The sequence below is a fragment of the Gambusia affinis genome, linkage group LG08 (genome assembly GCF_019740435.1).
Source record: "Gambusia affinis linkage group LG08, SWU_Gaff_1.0, whole genome shotgun sequence".
Classification (NCBI taxonomy): domain Eukaryota; kingdom Metazoa; phylum Chordata; class Actinopteri; order Cyprinodontiformes; family Poeciliidae; genus Gambusia; species Gambusia affinis.
In genome coordinates this window covers 3,258,136-3,279,299 of record NC_057875.1, presented here as the reverse complement: position 1 = coordinate 3,279,299, position 21,164 = coordinate 3,258,136, and positions in this window count along the sequence as shown.

Below are 21,164 nucleotides of genomic sequence, written 5' to 3'. Positions count from 1 at the left end.
ATTGTTATTTATTTTAAAGTATTTTTATCTTCCTCTTTTTTGCATCATATCAAGTGAATTTATGAAACAAGAAAATGTTACGTTGATATACGACCTGTAGGGGTCGCTGTTTAGCTCAGCAGTGTCCAAAGGGCGGGCTGCGGGCCATTTGTGGCCCTCAAAGGATTTTGGTCGGCCCTTGCTCACAATTCAAAAATAACCTGAACTTGAACTTTTCACTGATGTTCAAACAAAGAAACAAGACACAAAGTATTCATCCAGGTCTTTAATTTATTTATCAGTAATAAGGAACAAAATCCTCCAGTTGATTTAATAAACTTAGAAAAATAAAGCTAAATTAATTCATATTTTGTTCTTTTTTCTGAAAAGACGCATGAAGCTAATCATGAACTAAGTATAATATGATTTGTTGTTATTTGTTTTAAATTGATAGCTTATCAATCGTTAAGTTATAAACAACATAATGGATGTTAATCCATGATCATGTTTAATTTTTTGCTTTTCTTAGCATTTTCACTGTTATCCCTCAAGAGTTTTTCTTAAAAAATGCTGTAAATAATTTGTTTTGTTTTGTTAAATAATATGATCTTAAGTGTTAAGCTACCAATATTTACATTATCTGGTGTTATTGTCAATATATGGACAAAATTTACATGATGTGTACTGTTTCAGCCGTAATTATCAGTTGGAAATGTTGCAGAAATTCACCTTTAAAAAGTCTTTCAGACACTAATGGCATTAAAACAGCATTTTCACATCCAAATAGTTATATTTAAACATTTTTTTACAAGAGGTAATTCAAATTAAACAACAAATAAAACAGCTGGAGTGAACAGTTGAAGAAACACCTGCAGTTACGTGAAGATGTGGAGATTGAAGCTCGAAAAAAAACAAAACAAAACAAACCTGGCAATGGAAACACATTGGTGAAAAAAACCCAACAATATTTAGTTTTCATTTAAACTATTCACTTCATACAGATAAATATTGTGGTTTAAACATTTTCTTATCAAACTAAGAGTAAAAATGATAAAAAAAAATTCAGGATGGTGGGAGAAAGTGTGTGCGTGTGTGTGAGGGTGTGTGTGCGTGTGTGTGTGTGTGTGTGTGTGTGTGTGTGTGTGCGTGGGCATGCAGGTGTGTGTGTGTGTGTGTGTGTGTGTGTGTGTGTGTATTTCAGGATTTTGTTAACTAAAACCCAATTTCAACTTCAAATCATTGGCCTGCCAACAGCAGCCGCCTGTGACATCATCACTGAGAGACGGGTCGATACTAATGAAGTCAGAGAGAGGAGGTGAAATCCAATTATGATCCTCAGTTCATAAACAATATATTTCTATTAAAATGCAACTTGTACAGAAGTGTAGGGTGTCGCACGAAAAGAATAGAGAACACAGGTAAAATAAATGAAAAGGGGGAAAAACAGGTACTAGAGAAAGTTGTGAAGTTTGGTTATTGTGTTTAATATTGAATGAACTGTGTTAAAAATGACCAATCAGTCTCTTTTATTCAAAATTGTAATAAACCCAAAATGTTTTCCTGAGAGATTTGAACATCAGCAAACCAACGGCTCATTTCAAACATGTAGAGGCAATAATCTGATTATAACAGGAATGTTTATGGGAGAAAGAAATCGCCCATGTTTGTGTTTGATGGTGGAAAAAATACCAATAAATGTTCATGTTTGTTATTCTAAGTGCTTTTTATTGCAATGTGAGCTTCGTTTAGGTAATGGGTCAACTCGGAAACATCAAAGGTTCAAGAAATGATTTAGATAAATGAAAATAATGTCATCAAAGCTGACTGAGTGTTTGGTGTAAAAGACTATCGCCATGGAAACAGACAGCAAACCTGCAAAAGAGAACGAAAACACAACGAACAGATTAAGGAGAAAGGTTTCTAATTTGTTCGACACAGAAGACTTCCATATGGGCCCAATAAAATGATATAAATTACATCAAAAACACAGACATATTGGGACAAACCTGGTGTTAATTTTTAAAAACATTTCTTACAAAAATAATTGACCAAAAATGTAACTATATTACAGTGTCTGTTCCATAAAAATATTGATATTACCCATTGAAAACAGTGAAATGCTATATATATATATATATATATATATATATATATATATATATATATATATATATATATATATATATATATATATATATATATAGTATTTTAGTCCACATTTAGCATCTTTACTGTTGTTAGCATTACAGTTTGCAAACAAGTTTTAATTTCCATTTTTCAGGTAAGAATAAGGCAACAAATTGTCTGAAAGACCTGTAGCATTGGCTTTAACATGCTAATGCTAGGTCAACAACTCAGTTAACATCAGCATCAAACTATACATATCAAAAATTTTAGAGTAAACTTGCTGGATTTGGTAAATGTTTTTTTACCAACCTAGTTTCAATTTGGTTAATTTATAGAAAACTAGATCAAAACCAGAAGATGCTAACGTCTGTCGTAGCAAGCTAACATAAGCAGAATCTGTTCAAGCATGCTAGCACTAACAGAATAAATACATTTTTGCTAATATTAGCATTAAACCACTTAAGACATACCTGCATTAAGTTGTTAAGAATATGATAAAAGAAAAACACTCCAGTTTCATATTTCTGAATACAGATGTAAACGTCTCTCATTATTTTTTTTGCTTCTGATCAAAGCACAAAAATCAACAAAAAATGTTTTTAGTGCCTTATCAACAAATGAATACAAAAAAGACATTCACATAATTGTTTTTGTTTGGTTTGGTTTTCATTAGTACAATATATAATTAGCATGCTAATGAAATGGCATTAGCATTTCATTAGCAATGTAATGTATATACAAGTATACACATTAACTGTATATATTAGTGACGATGAATAATGAGAAGGAAGAATAAAGAAATAGTTACCAATCTAAATTCAATAAATTTTGCTTTACTGTACCTTCTAATTTGTCAGTTATATCTGCATGTCAGCAAAACACAACATATAATTTAGAAAATTTCTTTGCCTGAAAATCAGGTACGTTAACAAAATTGTGCTTAAAGAAAAGATTGTTCATTCTGGCAAAAATCGAAATGTTTTCTTTTATTTTTAATTAATTAAATGCTTGAAATGTGTCAGTTGTATTTGGTTACAGTATTCTGACTTTTAAGATGATGTACATATTTAAATTTTCTGTCAACCAACTGAACATCTAGCATTAATGTATTGAAGAAGTTTGAAGTCAAACTCAACTTTTAGCCTTTTTATTCCATTTGTTTATCATAAAATGACATTCACGTCTAATTTCAACCTCATCTTTCCTCTGTGGACTCAAATAAAAACACCTTCAGGGGACAGAAAACACACAGACACATATCTGAACTGACAAAAGAAAAATGAGACCCATAACGCTTTGAGTTGTGGGACGCAGAAATGTCGTTAGTGACACTAAAAACAGAACCTAGCAACACGTTTTAAAGTCCAGCTCCGTCCCTGGATCTTACGTTCAGCATATGGAGCTGAGTTGTGAATCTTGAGCACAATCCCAAGTTTGAGTCCAAAACATTGTTTCCCTCGTCTGTTCTTCTGCAGCAGTGCAGGAAATCTGCTCCAGAGAAACAAATTAGATTAATCACAGCAGAAACTGGAAACGAATAAAGACCACTACGCTTTACACACACAGCTGAAGAAAAAGAGGAGCAGGAAAAACACACACACACTTACAGTTGGTAATGCCATGCTCTGAAAGCAGGGCGTTGGGTTTGTGTGTCAGCGCAGCATCAACTGTGGCATCTGTTGCCCACTGAGCCAATCTGCTGGAGCTGGAGTCAATTATAAACACATTAGACTCTGTTTCACATAACACACACTGACAGACATACCTGGCGCCGACCAGCCCTCTGCTCACAGCGTCATACTGAACCTTTCCGAGAGTTCAGGGTCCTTCAAGGCTCCATGCAGCAGATATGTGTGATTGTGGCATTAATGAGACAGTTTACAGAAGCAAAGGCGATCTATTATGCTTCCTTGAACTTCCTTGTTTTTTATTCATTCATAGAAAATGAGATTTCCTGCCTGTTCTGACCTCCTTTCTGATTGAAATGTTTGAGGACAAAATGTAGCTTCAGTTTGATTTGGGACCAAAACTGCAATATTTTCAGCCATTTGGAAAACCTGTTCCCCTCCTCGCCTGTGGGGGCGCTGTACCAAGAACCACTGAAGGAAATGACACAAAACCCTCTGAAGAGACTGAGCGCAACTTCCCTCTTCACAAAAGGTAAATAAAACTAAAGTAGCATCAGATTTCAGCGTTTATAAGATTTATTTTTTGTTGTTGATAAAAGACCGTGAGACATTAGCTAGGTAGCCAGTGCTTTTGTTTCAGTCGTATTTACCCAGAATGCCCTGTGCTGTACTCCACTTCCTGCTTTTGGAGCAGCCTCTGGTCCAGTTGGTGTTCACATATGCATTCAAACCACACCAGAGTTCACTTCCACCAAGCCCAAGTTTTTAGGTGGACCAGAGTTTGATTTTTTTGGTCCAAATCAGAGTTTGACGTATTCACACCTCCCCAGACAAACCGGTCTTTCTGGACAAACGGACTGGAGTTCAAGTAAAGTGGACTAATCAGTACTGGTTTTAATACACCCTTTAAATCCTTATAAGCTGCTGCTGACCACGCCCCCACCCCCATCTCAATGTTTACACTTGCCTTGAAAAGGGCTGTAAACCAGGGGTCTCAAACTCCAGTCCTCGAGGGCCGCTGTCCTGTGCCACAGGTACAAAATGCTGGAATGAAATGGCTTAATTACCTCCACCTTGTGTAGATCAGTTCACCAGAACCTTAATTATTCTATTCAGGTGGTGCAGCAGAGGCACATCTAAAAGTTGCAGGACTGCGGCCCTCGAGGATCGGAGTTTGAGACCCCTGCAGTGTAAACAGATGAGCAATTATTCAACTGTAGATCTTTGAAAAGCAGACGTGGAACCTCCTGCAAAACCAACAAGAATGCAGTAAGTGGTTTCTGGATGGTAAGTCAACAACAAAACACTTGTCTTTTCCAGCAGCCATTGTATAGAGCACACAGCGGTGAAACCAGTTGACCAAACATGTTGCAGCTCCGTTTGGTTACCGGGAGGAACTCTGCTGGGGTTGCTAGGTAACAACGCAGCACCCCGTCAGTTGTGACTAAACATTAGGGAGGTTTTTTGATCTAAATATGTAAAGAGAGACACATTTTGTGAGTATATTTTGATTTAAAATTTGTAGTTTTGTTCCAATTTATTATTTAATTTATTCTTAAATTTTGGTTTGCAAAAAATCAGTCCAGGTGCCCCAAATGGTCTGTAGGCCCCACTTTGAACACACTTACTACAAGGTTTAAAAAAGAAAAGCCTCAAAAGTTTCTGACTAAACAACAAGCTGTTTAATGTCAGTTGGAGCAATTTTCTGAAATAATCTAATCTGCTGTGATTCTCAGGGGGGCCAGCGTCACTCTTCACATCTGATCTCACATCTGATCGACTTCAGAACCGAGAACGCAATAAGAGAAACACGTTCAGCTGCGTCTTCTTCTAAAACTCAATTTGTTGAAGAGCCTCTTTGTTAAATGTGGAGCCTGCATCTGAATCCCAGCAGAGGATCGGCGACTCGATGCGTCTCTTATAAACGCGCCTGACAGACAGAATGGAAGAGAACAGCTCTGAGTTTCTTTCATTAGCGGATCGACAAGCCGTCACCAGAACCGACTGCAGGGCTTCATACACACGTTCTGGCTTTTAATGCATTTTGCAGAGTCTCCTGCATCCTTCTGTGAATTTTATGTGACGGCTGACAAATAAGCATCGGTTCAGAGTGACTGACAAGGAGGCAGATTATGAAAAACAGAGTTTCTCTCTCTGTCGTCTGCAGTTGTTACATTTCCATCTGGTTCTCTTTACAGCAAACGGAGGACATTGTAGATAAAGCAGTAAATTCACAGTAAAGTCACTAATTCTGAGATTAGTTAATTTTTATTTTTTTATTTTTTTAAAAACATGTAAATTGTGGAGTTTGAAAAGTCAAAAACTCAAAGAAAATTTGAGATCAGACTGAAAAGTAAATAAATTCCACCGAAACATTTCTTAAATTTTGAAACTGACTTAAGAATTGCTTTAATGAAAAACTGTAGAACATTCTGAGTTTGAAAAGTCAAAAATCTGCACTTAGAAGCTGAGAAATTTTCAGATTGATCTCAGAAATTTTAGAGAAATTTAGACTTTTGAACATTTGACAATCAACAATCTGCTGGAAAAAGTTCAAAAATGTTTAAGTTGATTTCAGAAATTTTCTGGGAAAAAAAATTGTAGACGTTTCTGAGTTTGAAAAGTCAAAAACCTGCTTGAAAAAAAATCTAAAAGTGTTTTAGATTAAACTCAGAAATTTCTAAGAAATCATAAAAAGTAGTAAAGAAAGAAAAATATCAGGAAGGAAATAAGAAAAAACACTGAAGAAAGTTTATAAATACTGACATTTTATCAAACTCTCCAGAACAGGAAAACTTTTCCAGATATAGAAATTTGTATTTTTCCTGAATTATTCCTAATTCTCATCTCCTTTTGGATTTCATCACCTTCAGCTGGGAAGATCCCAGTATCAGTGTCAGTAATGGAGCTGAACCCACTGGGAGCTGGTTCCAGACGACCGGCCTCGAACCGCCGAGCCATCAAATATGAGGCGGTGTGTGTGTGTGTGTGTGTGTGTGTGTGTGTGTGTGTGTGTGTGAGAAGTCACAGAGGAAACCGGTGTAACCTTTATGCTGCTCTTTACTCTGTCAGTTCACGTAAAAACACGACTTCATCACTTAGCGAGGAAGAGGAGGAGGAGAAACAAGCGAGGAAGAGGAGGAGTAAACGTGATTAAACGGGGGGAAAGGAACGTTTGCAGCGAGGAGGGAATGAAGAAAACGATGTGAGGAAAAGATGAAGATGTTTCATATTTTCAAGGTTAAACGCTCCGCTGTCAGGCAGCCTGCTGGCCGGAAAAATGAACAAAGAAAAAGGCAGAAAACCGGAGACAAAAGAAAACTGGAGCTGTTAAAAGTTTACAGAGATGAAATAAAACATTAAAGAAGCAGCATTACCACTTTTTCAAGCATTTTATAGCATAATCAAGTAAAAATGTGAGTTTCAGTTGTTAAAAAGTTAGAAATGTCAAATATGACTTCAAGAAAATTTGACTTTGTAATTTAAAATTTGGTCTCTGTCTCTTTAAGAAGCTCCTGCTCTTTCAGAAGCTCCGCCTTCAGGAAGTCATCACAACATGGCTCCTCTATTAACCCTTTAGCAACTTTTTTACCAGTGTTGTTCTGAGAAGTAGCTCCTATAATGAGCTCAGCACTTCAACCAGGCGTTAGCTAATTGCTGCAGGCTAGTTTGAAGGAGCTGAGTTGCAAATCGAAGCCCCTTGAAGGCGGAGCTACGTCCAACCAGGTGAATGGTTGCCATGGAGATGAAAGGATTGAATCAAGGCGACACTCCAGGTTTTGATGAGGGTATGAGATTATGATCTGATGTAAAGTGTTTTTTTAAAGTTGATTTTACACGGCACTGCCCCTTTAAAGATACTTTCATTGCTCCAGGGTCTAGTTAAAACCTGGCTGGGTTTAGATTTTTAACGTTGCACTTGGAAATACTTCACAATTTTCCTGTTTTCTGTAGGAACCAGCATGTTAACTTAAAGCTAAAGCATGTAACTTTTATAAAGAATCATTTTTTTCCGTATTTACTGAAACTGTCACCATGTTGTGTTTGTTATGAGACACATAATCTGTGAAAAGATTGATCTCCTCCACCTCCTCCCTGCATCACTACAGAAGAAAACAGCCAATCAGAGCCAGGAGGAGGTCTTAGTCAACAATAACGTCTTAATTTCAGTTTGGGATCAAGCTCCTGAACGTACTTTAACTTAATTCTGTTTGAATGCATCAAATAAAATCAGTATGTGATTTTCTGAACTCAGTAAGAGACTTTATAGTGGGATGCTCCTTCAGAGTCTCCTTACTGATGAAATAAATTAGATTTTAAATCTTCTTTCAAGTGTTTTAGAAAACTAGACAAAAATACTTGTCATTTGGTATATGTATAAATCCAATAACATAATCAGAGTCTCAGCAGTGATTAAGATCCGTACAAATAAATATGACATAAACGTATCTGCTCCTTCGCCTCTCCTTTGGTCTCCAAAAACCAGATAAATTATTCACTTCATCTCAGCAGTAATTATCCGCTGCAGCCTCATAAATCACAACCACCTTAAAAAGGTCAGCCACGTTACCTGGATGTAGACAAACAATTAAAAATCAGATAATGCTGCATAATTTATACAATATATTAGATTTCCCTGAGGTTAGCACCATGCAGCAAACACAACAGACACTGATGGATAACAGACGCTCTTCAGGACGTCGTTCTGCCGCAAAACAGTCAAAAAAAAAAAACGCTTTCCAGTTGGTATTATTCTGTGTGTTTACATCCACCCATCCAAGGAGACTGAGGAGCCTAATCAAGTTAATTAACTGCATTTACACTGTAAAAACATAAAAGTATTACACTAATTTATAGTGCAGATATCTTAGCACTTTTGAATTAAAACAAAACTAACTTACAAGTAACTTTTTCCGTAAGAATTAAGAACTTGTTTTAAGAAAATAATTTCTTAATATTGATGAAAAATTCCACCAGCAGATTATTTCACTTTTCAAAGACATTTTTCCATTTGTTTAGTGAGATAATCTGCCGGTTTATTCTTCTGTCCATGGAAACTACGGACACAGCAAAGCAGCAGAAAACACTAAGACAAAAACAAACTTTATTTTAGGCAGAAATTTGTTTTGATGCGACGTCCGAGACGTTGTTTCGCTAGCAGTAGCATCATGCCACTGTTAGCGCTGTGTGCTAATTGTTAGCTTCTTGAGGACGGAATCATACTGTGTGTTTATTACATAAATAGTTTGTTTACAGCATTTTGTTGAGAGAAACACATGATGCAAATTGACTCAGCGACGTTCTTGGCGCTAGCATTAGCTAAATCGCTAACAATGGTGAGGCTTGTTTACAACATGTGTTCATTCATGTTTTCTGCCTCGAACAGGTAAGGTTGGAAGAACAAGGCTTCGGTTGTTCACATCTTTTCATCACCTTGTGGGGAAAAAGTTTCTGCTCTGCTAGATAATCGTATCTCTGTCGTCAAACTACAAAAATGGCAGAAGGAGGAAGAGTGGAATCCTCTGTGACCTGCAGGGGGCGGGGTTTGAAGTGCCTCATTTGCATTTAAAGAGACGGCACAAAAATAAGTTAGTCAGATCAGAAGTTAAAGAAATGTCTGTGGAGCTTTAATAATGAGAAATTAAAACTGAAACATTGCAGCTCTACTTTACATAGATCACAACTGACTGATTTAAATGGAAAAAGTAATTTAAAAGCACAGTATGTCTACATTACGTAGTGACAAATACGCCTTAAAGGTACAGTGTGCAACTTGTATAAAAAATATTTTTTACATATTTGTTGAAACTGTATGTGACAGTATGGTATGAGATAGTATTTGTTTAAAAAATTACCTCTTCTGTCTTCTCCGAGTGCCGACCAAAAACAACCAATCAGAACCAGGAGGCGGATCTTAGCGCTGTTAATAATCCTCATGTAAGCAATACTAAAAGTGATAATGATGGAGAAACAACTTTTTTCTGTAACTGTAAGTTGTTTCTCCAACATTATCACTTTTAGTATTGCTTACATGAGGATTATTAACAGCGCTAAGATCCGCCTCCTGGCTCTGACTGGTTGTTTTTGGTGGAGAATGGTGCATTTCCTCAGGGATTAAGTGGAGGAGATCAATCTTTTTTATGGTGACAGTTTTAACAAATATGGAACAAATATGAAAAATAGTTTTGTAAAAGTTACATCCTGTAACTTTAAAATTCCTGAACCTTCAGAGTCACATAAAGACGGTTACAAAGTCGGCCTTCCATCACCTGAAGAACATTTCCAGGATTGAAGGACTAATATCACAAGATCTAAAGAAACCCATCCATCCGTTCATATTTAGCCGCATGGACTACAGCAACAGTGTCTTTATAAGTTTATTATTTCACAAATATTTAGAAAGGTCATCATTTCCTCAAAATGGTGTTTGAACCACCAGAGTAATAATGCGGAGTGTCGCTCCTAGTGAGGCTGAATCAGAGATAAGTTGAGCTTTGTTTGGACAGGAGACAGATGCAGGAAGAGAGACTCGCGCTGGAGGGAATATCAGCCATGAAGCTCATTAAAAATGATTATTAAAGCAGCAACGCCACAGAGAAGCATCCAGGCGTGGCTGCAGCATCCCAGGTGTGTTCGTACGTTTAGCCAGATAGATGCTGCTGCAACCAGAGTGCAACTGGTTGAAACACATGAAATGAGATATTCAACCGATTTGACTCCGCAAGCATTCCTGATTCATGTGAATCTGAAACAGCATCCATGTGTTAGATAACTCCTCCTGATCCAGGGGTGTACAAACTTTTTCATTGCTGAATCAAATCAGGCCAAGAAAATAACAATAAAAATATAATCAAGCAAATAAAGTAGTTGGATTTATTTTTATTTTTTGATTAGGCAATGGATGTTATTCATCGTAGATTTAAAACATAAAAAATGGTATTTTGGCTGTTTTCGAATTCTTCTGGGCTCAAAGGAACAAATTTATTTTCAGTTATAAGATCTGGATTTGGATCAATTTCTTTCAAGACGCTTCCTGAGATTTAGTCGAGTTTAATAAAGTAAATAAAAGCTAATTTGGGTGAAATTAAAATAAACATTTCTGTAAAGACGTGGTTCTACTGCCTACAAAACCTTGGTTATAAAAATAAGAACATTTTGAGTTGTAGTTAACATTTTCCATGATAAGAAAATTATGCACTGTAACAATTTGACCCTGATGATGGGACAAATTTGTATCATTCTTGAACTGAAGTTGAAGGCCGCAGAAAACCAGACCACAAGCCACAAATGACTCTGGACACAAAGGGTTTAAGGAGTTGTGATCCGTTTGTGATGCCAGAAGTTCTTCCTTCTTTTGAGTGTTTCAGATTGGTAGTGAATGTAAAACATGTATAATGGAGCCATTAATCTTTAATATTTAATTACTTTAATGGAATATCTCTGTAAGCAGACAGAAGACATCACTCATAAGCGGTGGCACATTGTCGTTCCTAATGGGCATTTATTATGGTAAAAGGCTAATTAATCAGTGTAGGAAAACATTAGCAATCATGGTAATCCAGCTGAAAACTGTTTTCTAATGAGAGATACAAATATAAAACCACATTATGGCGGCAGACTGGACACTTTCTCACGATTTGATCCAGTCAGAAACGATCAGGAGGAAAAATAAGAGAAAGTAGACGCAAATTGTGATGCTAGCAATGCAGTTAAAGTTCTTGGCTTTTACGCCAACAGGAGCTACTTTAGTTGTGTAATGGCTGCCAAGCAATGACCTGAGAGATGTAAACCAACTAACTTCTTCTTCACTGCTCAGTTTGTTGTCAAACGAAGGAGAAAAGCTGCAGAGAGAAGAGAGAGTTGCACCTTACAGCGCAAGATCAAAGAAAAACGCAGCAGCTGAAAATGTTGCAACTTTGATTCCCAATCAAGCTAAATCTACCAGACGATGAGGTGTGAAACCGGTGGTTTCTTAGGTTGCATTCAGACCAGCCCTGTTTAATCCGTTTTAATCAAACTCCAGTTTGTTTGTCTAGAAAGTCCGATTCATTTGGGGAGATGTGAAAGTCCAACTGGACCAAAAACACAAACTCTGGTCCACCTACAAACCTGCATCTCTGTTTGACTGAAGTGAACTATGGTGTGGGATATGTGAACGGCAAGCGGACCAGAGACCATTCCATAAGCAGGAAGTGGACTACAGCACAGGGCATTCTGGGTAAATACAACCAAAACAAACATGTGACACTAGCGCTAGCAGCAGAAATGGCTCATCGTCTTTTACCAAAGACAAGAGAAATTCTAGATCTGCTAAAGTCTGTCGCCACTCAGTGTGCTCAGTTTCTTCTTCAGTGGTTCTTGGTACAGCGCCCCCACAGGCGAGGAAGGGAAGAGTTTTTCAGAGGGTTTGGTTTGTTTGACCCAGTGCAGTGTGAAAGAGAACCACAGCAGCTGAAAATGTAACAAATGTTGCAGTTTTAGTCCCCAATCGAACAGAGTTCACCAGACTATCAGGTGGGAAAACAGGCCGACTCCATGCTGGATGCGACTGAGAAAGAAAAACGTGGAAATCTGCAGAATATTAGAAACCAATCTGGATGCTGCTGACCTGAAAACACAAAAAGATGGCAACAAAAGCTTTCACTGGGAGCTGAGCACAATGCGGGGTCTAAAAAAAAAATAAAAACAGGATGCAAACTCGTTCGCTTTCATCTCCCAGACCTCCTCATCCGTCCATCCTTCTTTTCTTTCCTCTCCTCCATCGCCATCTCTCTCCTCAAAAGGTTAGTAAATGTCAGATGGGAGTTGTCATCGCCTTCAATGGCGTCATATTTCTTCATAGAAACTCTGTCCGTCTCTGTGTGAAAGAAAAGCGTTTTGGAGGAAACCGAGCTGAGGATCTGCTTCTCTCTCCCTTCATTTGTCACTTTGTATAAAGAAGCAACAAAACTTCAGTGGTTCGGCTTCGGCGACTCAGTCCTTATATTTCACTGCGTCTTGCTGCTGCGTCTTCATCAGAGCCTTTATTTGCCCCCTCTGTATATTTTATGACTAATAGAAGGAGCAGGCTTTAGTGGCGATGACAAATCCCTGCACTCAGACAGTTTTACAGCCCCTAAAGAGCCCCTTGACAAACGACGGGGCTGTAAACCCAATATTCTAATGCTGCATGTTATTGTAATGCTGCGTGTGCAAGAGTGGATATTCAGGAGATATTAAGTATCGCTCCTCTCAACCAATTATTAAAGTGCTTTAGCATCCAGAGGAAGACAAACACGAGCCGGGAAACTGACAAACGGTGGTTTACACACTGTTTATGTTGGGATAAAGTCTTAAATTAAACTGCTTTAATATACGCCCTTCACTTTTCCAAACACAAATATAGATGTGTTTTATTTGGATTTTAGGAGATGCACCAACAGAAAGTAGTGTATATTATAAAGTGGAAGAATTTCACTGCAAAAACAACATCTAACCAATTATTCTTGGTCTAATTTCTCATGAAAATATCTAAGCACACATAAAATACTAAAAAAACTAACTTTTACGGAACTGTAAGAATACAAAAACTATTAGTATGTTTTGCGTAATTAATAGTAGAAATATATTTGTACACTTGAAGAAATACAAGCTTAAGTCAATAATTTTATAACACTGATGAAAAATGTCTTGTTATTTCAACTCTCTTATTAAACCTAAATCCTGAAGAAAGTCAAAATTTAAAAAAAAAGTCTGAATTTTGAAAAAGTTAAAATTGTAAATAAAAAAAGTAAATAAAAAAAAAAATCCAAATTTTGAGAAAAAGTGAGAATTCTGGGATTAAAGTCAGATTTCTTTTAAAAAAATATTTTCTTGGCCCTAATCTTCTTCCATACATTTAACGACCTGTTGACTCAGATTTTATTGTGATATAATTTAGATATTTCTAATAACTGGATTAAGCCAGGTTTGAGGTGAGCGACGTTTTCCCATTTTGGCTCGTCAGAACCGGTTTTACAGCAGAGTTTGGATCGGTTCTGTCATTTTAAAGCTTGATAAATCATGACTGGAGTCATTAAGACCCGTCCAGCATGGATTATGTCCTCTCCTCTTACAGTGGATGCAAACCCTTCTCCTCCTCTACTCGTCTTTAATCCCCTAATGTCTGCATGCTCTTATTTCCCCGGAGAGCGGCGAGCCGCGGCGCGCTGCGGGAACGCATTAAACTCAAGAGTTGTTGACGCACGCTCAACAGAAAGCAATAACCTGTGCAGGGTCATCCCCCCTCCCCCGCCCGTTTCTTGCTTTCATTTTTTGAGGTCGGACAGACTTGCCTTTTAGTGCTGCTGTGATTATGTTGCATTTAACATGGGAATTATGAGGATTACACACATAAGTGTGGAGCAGCAAGATTAAAAACACCATCACTGGAAAGGAGCGAGGAAGAAATGCAGCACTACAGTTTGAATGATATCGAGCCCGAAGCGTTTAAAGACACGAATAAGACAACATTTCATGGCTGCAGAAAATACCTGCAGGCTGTCGGGAGGTTTATTCTCACAACCTCAAGTCCGCATGATGGGAGGAAATATTTCACACCAGATAGACGCCAAACTTTAACAACCACCTGCTTCCACCTGTTAGACATCCTGAGCCTGGGAAAGAAACAGAATAACATAAATTTACTGGGGAAAAAGAACTTTGGACATTCACCAAGTGAGTTTTTAAAAAAAATTCTCACTTTTGACAAAGATAATCTCAAAATCTGAGAAAAAATGAGGAAAACGGTACAAATTCTGCAATTAAAGTTAGAATTCTGAGAACAGCTCAGAATTTTGAGGAAAAATCTCACTTTTAAGAAAAATAACAAAATTTCAAGAAAAAACGACATCTGAGAAAAAATTAGAATTTTGAGAAAAATGTGAGGAAAACAGTATAAATTCTGGATTTAAAGCCAAAATTCTGAAAATTTTGCTGATTTTTTAAGGAAAATAATATACATTCACCAAAAGTGAGTAAAATTTCCATGATAAAAAAAAAAACTCTGAAAGAAAAAGTTATAAATGTGAGAACAAAGAGTTTTGAACATTTACCAAAATGAGAGTTTTAAGAAAAAATTCTGAGAAAAAAAATCTAAATATTTGAGACTGTTTTTTTTTTGTGACAATTTTTTTGACTTGCATATTAAATGTGAAAGTAGTAATAAAATTTCTGAATTTTTTCCCCACAACTTTTCTCCTTTCAGATCTCAGAAATGTCTCTGTGTTTTCCAGGACATTTTTGAGATTTTTCTCTCAAATTCACTCTTATTTTTTTCTATATGCAGTGGCTCTAATTCGCTGGGTGCGTCTGTGTGTGTGAGTGACTATCATCTCCAATTTTACAGTAAATTACACCCTAAACAAGCTGAAGAGAGTCGAGCCAACAGGCTGGGACCCGGCGCTCGCGTGTAAACATGATTATATCGAGGAAGTGGCTTCACATTCTCAAGCACACAGTGACAGCCAATTAGGGCCGGCGTTAGCGCCGATTATTCTTCAAATGCAACACAGTGAGGAGCGACAGGAGGAAGAGCAGGGAGGAGGATGAGGAGCAATTAAAATGAAAAAAGCATCCGGAGCGCCACAGCCTGGGTTGTAATTACAGCGTGTGACTCCATATTAGGGCTGTTTGCTTGGACTAACAGCTGACTGTTGTTTTCAATTACACATGCCATCAGATTATGTGGGGGAATGAGGAAGAGGAGGAAAGAAAAGTGTTTTCCTTCTCCTCCTGACATGAGACGGGAGGATTTGTGACGGAATTAGTAGGAACAATTATTCTAAGTCCCATCCGAGGTGGAAAAGCACCTATAATTACTGACAGGTCGGGTTTCTGCACCGGGTCAGGAGGCTCGCAGGATAATAATTATGGGAACTCAATTAGTTTGTCCTCTCTCCTCCTTTTTTCCCTCCTTCTTCATAAACAAAAAGTGCATTATGCATCGATCCTCAGGAGTTGCTTGGGTAACAAAGCGGTGACGTGTCCTTAATGAACTGTCTGCTGCCAGCAGCTTGAAAAGGCTCTTCAGATTCTGATAATTAACTTAGTCCAAATCTGACTGAGGGGAGCGAAGTTCTAAGCCATTTCCACCATTTTATTTAGCTTCTCCCTGAAGGGAAGCGTTTCCTCTTCTTCACTGGATTGTTACGGTTGTTCCTTGATGAAGCCATGAAATTCGACTATCATGTTACGCAGATGATGCTCCGCTCTTCATCACGACGTCGTCCATCCAAACTGAGCAAATCAATCCATGCAGGCGCCAAAAGCTTCTCCTGCTGAACAGAAACAAACTGTTCAGTTGTCGTAGTCAACACTACGGCAACTGAAGGTATAATATTTGGACCGATCTGGAGTCAGATTCAGTTATTACAGCTAGAAAGTCAAAGTTCATTCACATTTACAACAACCTTAGCTGATCAAAGTGCATCACAACATGATGAAAAATTAAAGTTTGATAAAAATAATAAGACAATTATAAAAATGGCAGAAATATTGTCTTTATGTGGCTCTGGACATTCAGAGTCACATAAAGACAGTTACAAATGCAGCCTTCTATCACCTAAAGAACATTTCCAGGATTGAAGGACGAATGTCACAGGAGGATCTAGAGAAACTCGAACATGTGTTGTAGCGATGCAACAGTATGAAAAAATGGGCCGATATCAATGTCTGATATTAATATTTATATTGATGTTATGGCTGAAAACTAATATTTACTGATATTATATGTATTTTTCTGTCTTTTTCACACATTTAGAAAAGAAAAAAAGACCAGAAATAGACAGCAACAAGATGGAAATAAATGTCAGTTGTTGGTATCAACCCAGTTTTATTGATCAGTCCGATACCGATCAACATCAGTGCTGATATATGTGTTTATCTTTAGTCGCATTGATTTCTGCGACAGGTCTGCCTGTAAGAGGAACTCAGCTCTCAACTGTTTACAGTTTGTAGTTTTAAAAGTTTATTTTGTCACAACTGGACCTTAATTTGACACCTCTGGACTAAAATATAACTAACCCCATCTGTGAAAAGGTAACAGTTCATTTAGAGGTTATTTACACAGATCGATAATAAATGCAGCAGTATACGTTTTTGCAGCTTCTGCAGCATAAATCTGTTGTTTGAAATGTTGACAGACTTTGCCAATTGAAAGCGTCTCTATAGGGAAGCATGGCGACCAGAGGGCAGCTTTCCTGGGACAACAGTCGCCGTTAATTCCCGTCTCAGCACAGTGAGGGTTCACTCAAGAATCCCATCCGCCGCCGCAGATCTGACATTTTTCTCCTCTAATTGTCTTTTCTTCTTTATCTGCCTGGGATTGCTGGTGAGGTTTTATTTGTTTGTTTCTACTAGTTTGTGTGTTTGGCTGTACCATATTAGAAAATAAGAAAAAAAAAGTGTGCATGCACATTCAAAGCACATATTTATCTCCCTGTGTGTGTGTTTTTTTGCCAATTAGGCACTCAATGACAGGCCATGTGGCGAAGCAGCTAGTGGGACTATTCACGGATCAGCAGTTATTGGAGCAAATTTCCAGTCTACACACAGTTACTGTCATTTTATCTGCATACGGATGTAAAGCTGAGGCTTATCATGCAGCATGATGCGTTCTGTCAACGTATCGCATGTCGCCACTGTTGACATCAGTGGTAACCTCCAAAGAAAAGCATGCAGCCATCATCATGTTGCAAATAAATGTCCTCATATTCAGGAACCTCAGAATGTTTAGAAAGTATCAGGAATAATTTTAGTTTTATTCTGTTCTGGCTTTTCCTGTAATTCAGCTTCTATTAGTTTTCAGAGTGTGTTTGCTAATTTTTATTAGTTAAATGTTTAGTTACAGTCATAGTTTTAGTTTTTTCATACTTTGGTTCATTTGTAGGTTCAGAATTCAAAAAGTTCAAATTATTTCCGTCATGCATGTACGACCCCCGATCTCCTTCCTGAAGGGCAAAAAGCTGCTAGCCAACAATAACTAGCATTGGTTTTAGATGTCAAGTTGTCAACATAACTCACTTAAATGTATGAGAGACATATAAAAGAAAGAGGGACACATTGCATTGCTGCTATTTGTCAACACTATGACAACTAGATAAGGTCAGAATAAAGTTTTAATTTAAAAAATAGCGTAGCAGAAGGAAGTAGTCAGTTATGCTAGCTTGACTTTTACAATCTTAACATGTAGACGTGCTGTGGGATTCTGTGTTTCGCTCAATTAAAAAAAAAAAAAACAAACAGGGGAGTTACACACAAACTGACAGATGATCAGCAGAGCAGGTGTTTAGATCTGCTAACCAACCAGCACAGTGTTAGCTTCGCTGCCTATGCTAAGTAGCTAATAACTTATGAATAATTGAAAAATAAACATCAAGCCTGAAAAGTAAAACTGTAACAAAAAGTAAAACTGCAACGACTGAAGCTTCTTTGTGTGGGAAAGGTTTACATGTTTTTTGGTGTTGAATCCTGACACATTTGTCTAGCTGTTGTCAGTGAGTTGCTATGGCAACGATTCTGTGTGCAGCACAGTTTTCTGATTATGTATCAGAAAACAAGTGGTTTTGAGTTGTTCTTCAACGGTTTTGCTGCTTTATTTTTTTCCTTTTTGTGGCGCACTGAACTAAAGAACATCCACATCTCCGGGTTTCATTTTAACTGAGTTGTTGGACGGCAGGTAAAAGAATCACCTTCTGGTCCTCCAACGTTGTGCAAAATGTCCACATGTAAACAATAAACATGTAACATAGTGATTATTACAAACAGAAGACATTTCAATTATTGTTGAATAACCAAATTACTCTGGCATTTTACGGACCAGCAGGAGGATCTAGTGCTGTAATTTTCCCAAAATTTGTGAAATAAATTTGCAAAAACAAACTCTGAGAATTTGTAGATTAAATTCGAAAATGTTCCAGAAAAAAGTTGGAAAGCCTTGAGATCCAAAATCAAAAATCTTTTACTTTTGAAACTCAAATAAAAGATTTTTGACTTTACAACCTCAAAAAATTTCCAAGATTTCTTGAGAAAATTTCTGAGATTAATCAAAAGAAATGTAAGTTTTTTTTGCTCAAACTATTTCAGCCAATTAAATACGTTTTTCTGAGCGTTGCAGTGATCCAGGTTTGCTTAAGATCACAGAAACTGATATGAAACAACTTTTCACTCAACAGTGTGTCTTTATTGTGCTTTATGAAACGCCTCCTCGGCGTTAAAAAGCATTAAAAAGCCAGACGCTCACCTCTGAGATTGGACGGATGTGATATGTTTGACTCCTTTGAAGCACGTTGTAGGTGCAATGTCACGAGCCGATCCTGACCGTGTTGATTCTGTGTTATGAGCCCAGTTGATGTGGGAGCGCAGGACCAGAACACAGAGTTACAACCACACAAAACGCGCCAAAGAGGAGAACATGATGAAACCTCTCAGCATATATTCAGCCACTGTTCGGAGGGGAACATGAGCTGAACGTATTTCATATTCACTGCAAATATATTCTTTGACGCCGTGAGTTGCTTTTAGATGTAGTTTCTGTTTCTGTCAGGTTAGAAATAGTCCAGAACCCCCAATTAACCCAAGATGAATGTTTTCAGACTGATACTGAAGTCTGGCTTTAAATATTCAGAAGCAAAACTCAGCATGAGATTCAGCACTTTTACTGTTGACCAGATCTCTGCCCTCATAATGTCTCACAAGGGGTCCTGAGGTTTGGTTGTCCTGTTTAGAAATCCCACCAGGTGGGGCTGATCACAGGCCTACAAGCAATAAATCAATTAATCGCATGAGTTCATATTTTTTGGTGTCTCGAAAATGAGCCGTTTCAAAAAACCTCCTGATTGTCAAGTCGCATTCGAGAGGTAACCGTGTCGCTACCTAGCAACCCCAACAGAGTTCCGCCCGTTACCTAGCAACCCAAGTGGATCTCCAGCACCTTTGGTCAGCTGGTTTTACCGCTGTATGTGCTGTACAACGGCTGCTGGAAAAGACAAATGTTTTGTTGTTGACTTACCATTCGGAAACCACTTGCTGCATTTTCAATGGGTGAGCAGGAGGCTCCACTTCTGCTTTTCAAAAATGCATGGCTGTGTAACTGAGTATCTGTTTGCAGCCATTTTGACATGTAAGTGTAAACGTTGAGGAGCAGCTGCGTATTTAAAGTGACAAGACGCCCTCAAACAGCTCATTCTGAAAAGAGCTCAAAAGAGGCAGAACTGACCAGACTAAAATCTTATAATCTAAAAATGATTTTGTACAAAAGATGTAATAAACATGTTTTTTATAGACCACAGACCTGCGCTAACCTGGTCAAGGAGTCATAATGGGTCAACTTTAAATAATCCTGAGAGTATCCTGCTGCAGACACAGTCTGGCCTCTTCCAATGTGTGGTGTGACAGGAGTTACTGTCATGTCGCGCTGCCACAGCCTGACATGTTCCAGTGCTGGACGATATTTCACATCACAGAGACGAGGAGAGAAGGCTGTTCTACTGCAGGGAGACGATGTGGGACTTGGTCGTTTTTCTGACCTTTGTGGGCTTTGATGGAATGGAAACATTGGTCTTTAAATGTTTTCTATTGTAAACAATGTTTGAAAATGACTTTACAGACATGTTGAATGTTATTGATTACATTGTGAAATGTTGCACATTTACACATAACTGGAGGGCAACAATTTTTTTTACTTGCCATCCGTATCCATGGAGCAATTTGTTAACCAAACAAAACCTGCAGACGAAGGTATTACTGATTCAGTTCATCAAAGCAAAGAGAAAGAAAACGCAGAAAAACCATTGATGAACAACTCCAAACCAATCATTTTTTTTGCTAACCTACATGCAGACTTGTTGCCGTAGCAACAGCCAGTTGTCAGCCAGATACAATCCTGATACAATCCTGGTGTATCAGGATTCAACACAAAAAACCACTCAAATATTTCCAACACAAAGAACAGAACATTCAGTCCGTTTAAGTTTCATGTTATAAGGCTTGATATTTATTTTCCGATAATTAATAAATGATCGCCTGAATCCAGCGGTGGATGAGTCGCCAATTTAAACACCTCCTCTAGTGATGCGTTAAGAGATTTGCCTTTTTTTTTTTTTAAACTGAACTGAAATGCATCAAATTCCTCATCATGTCCATGTTCAGGCTGTCAAAATCAAGCTACCATAACTGACCTCCTTCCAGCTCCCTCGTTATTTTTTTCTAAATTAAAGCGTTTATTTGACTCGGTTATCTAGTTTTCTGAATGTTGACATATAGTAGCAAAGCACTGCATCCCTTTTTCTTTTATATATCAAACATAAATTTATAATTCAGTGTGTTGTGTTGGATACTTGGTAGCTAAAACCAATGATACCAATTGTTAGCTAGCAGTTTTTAGCCGTCCAAACTACTAAAACTCCTGATTTC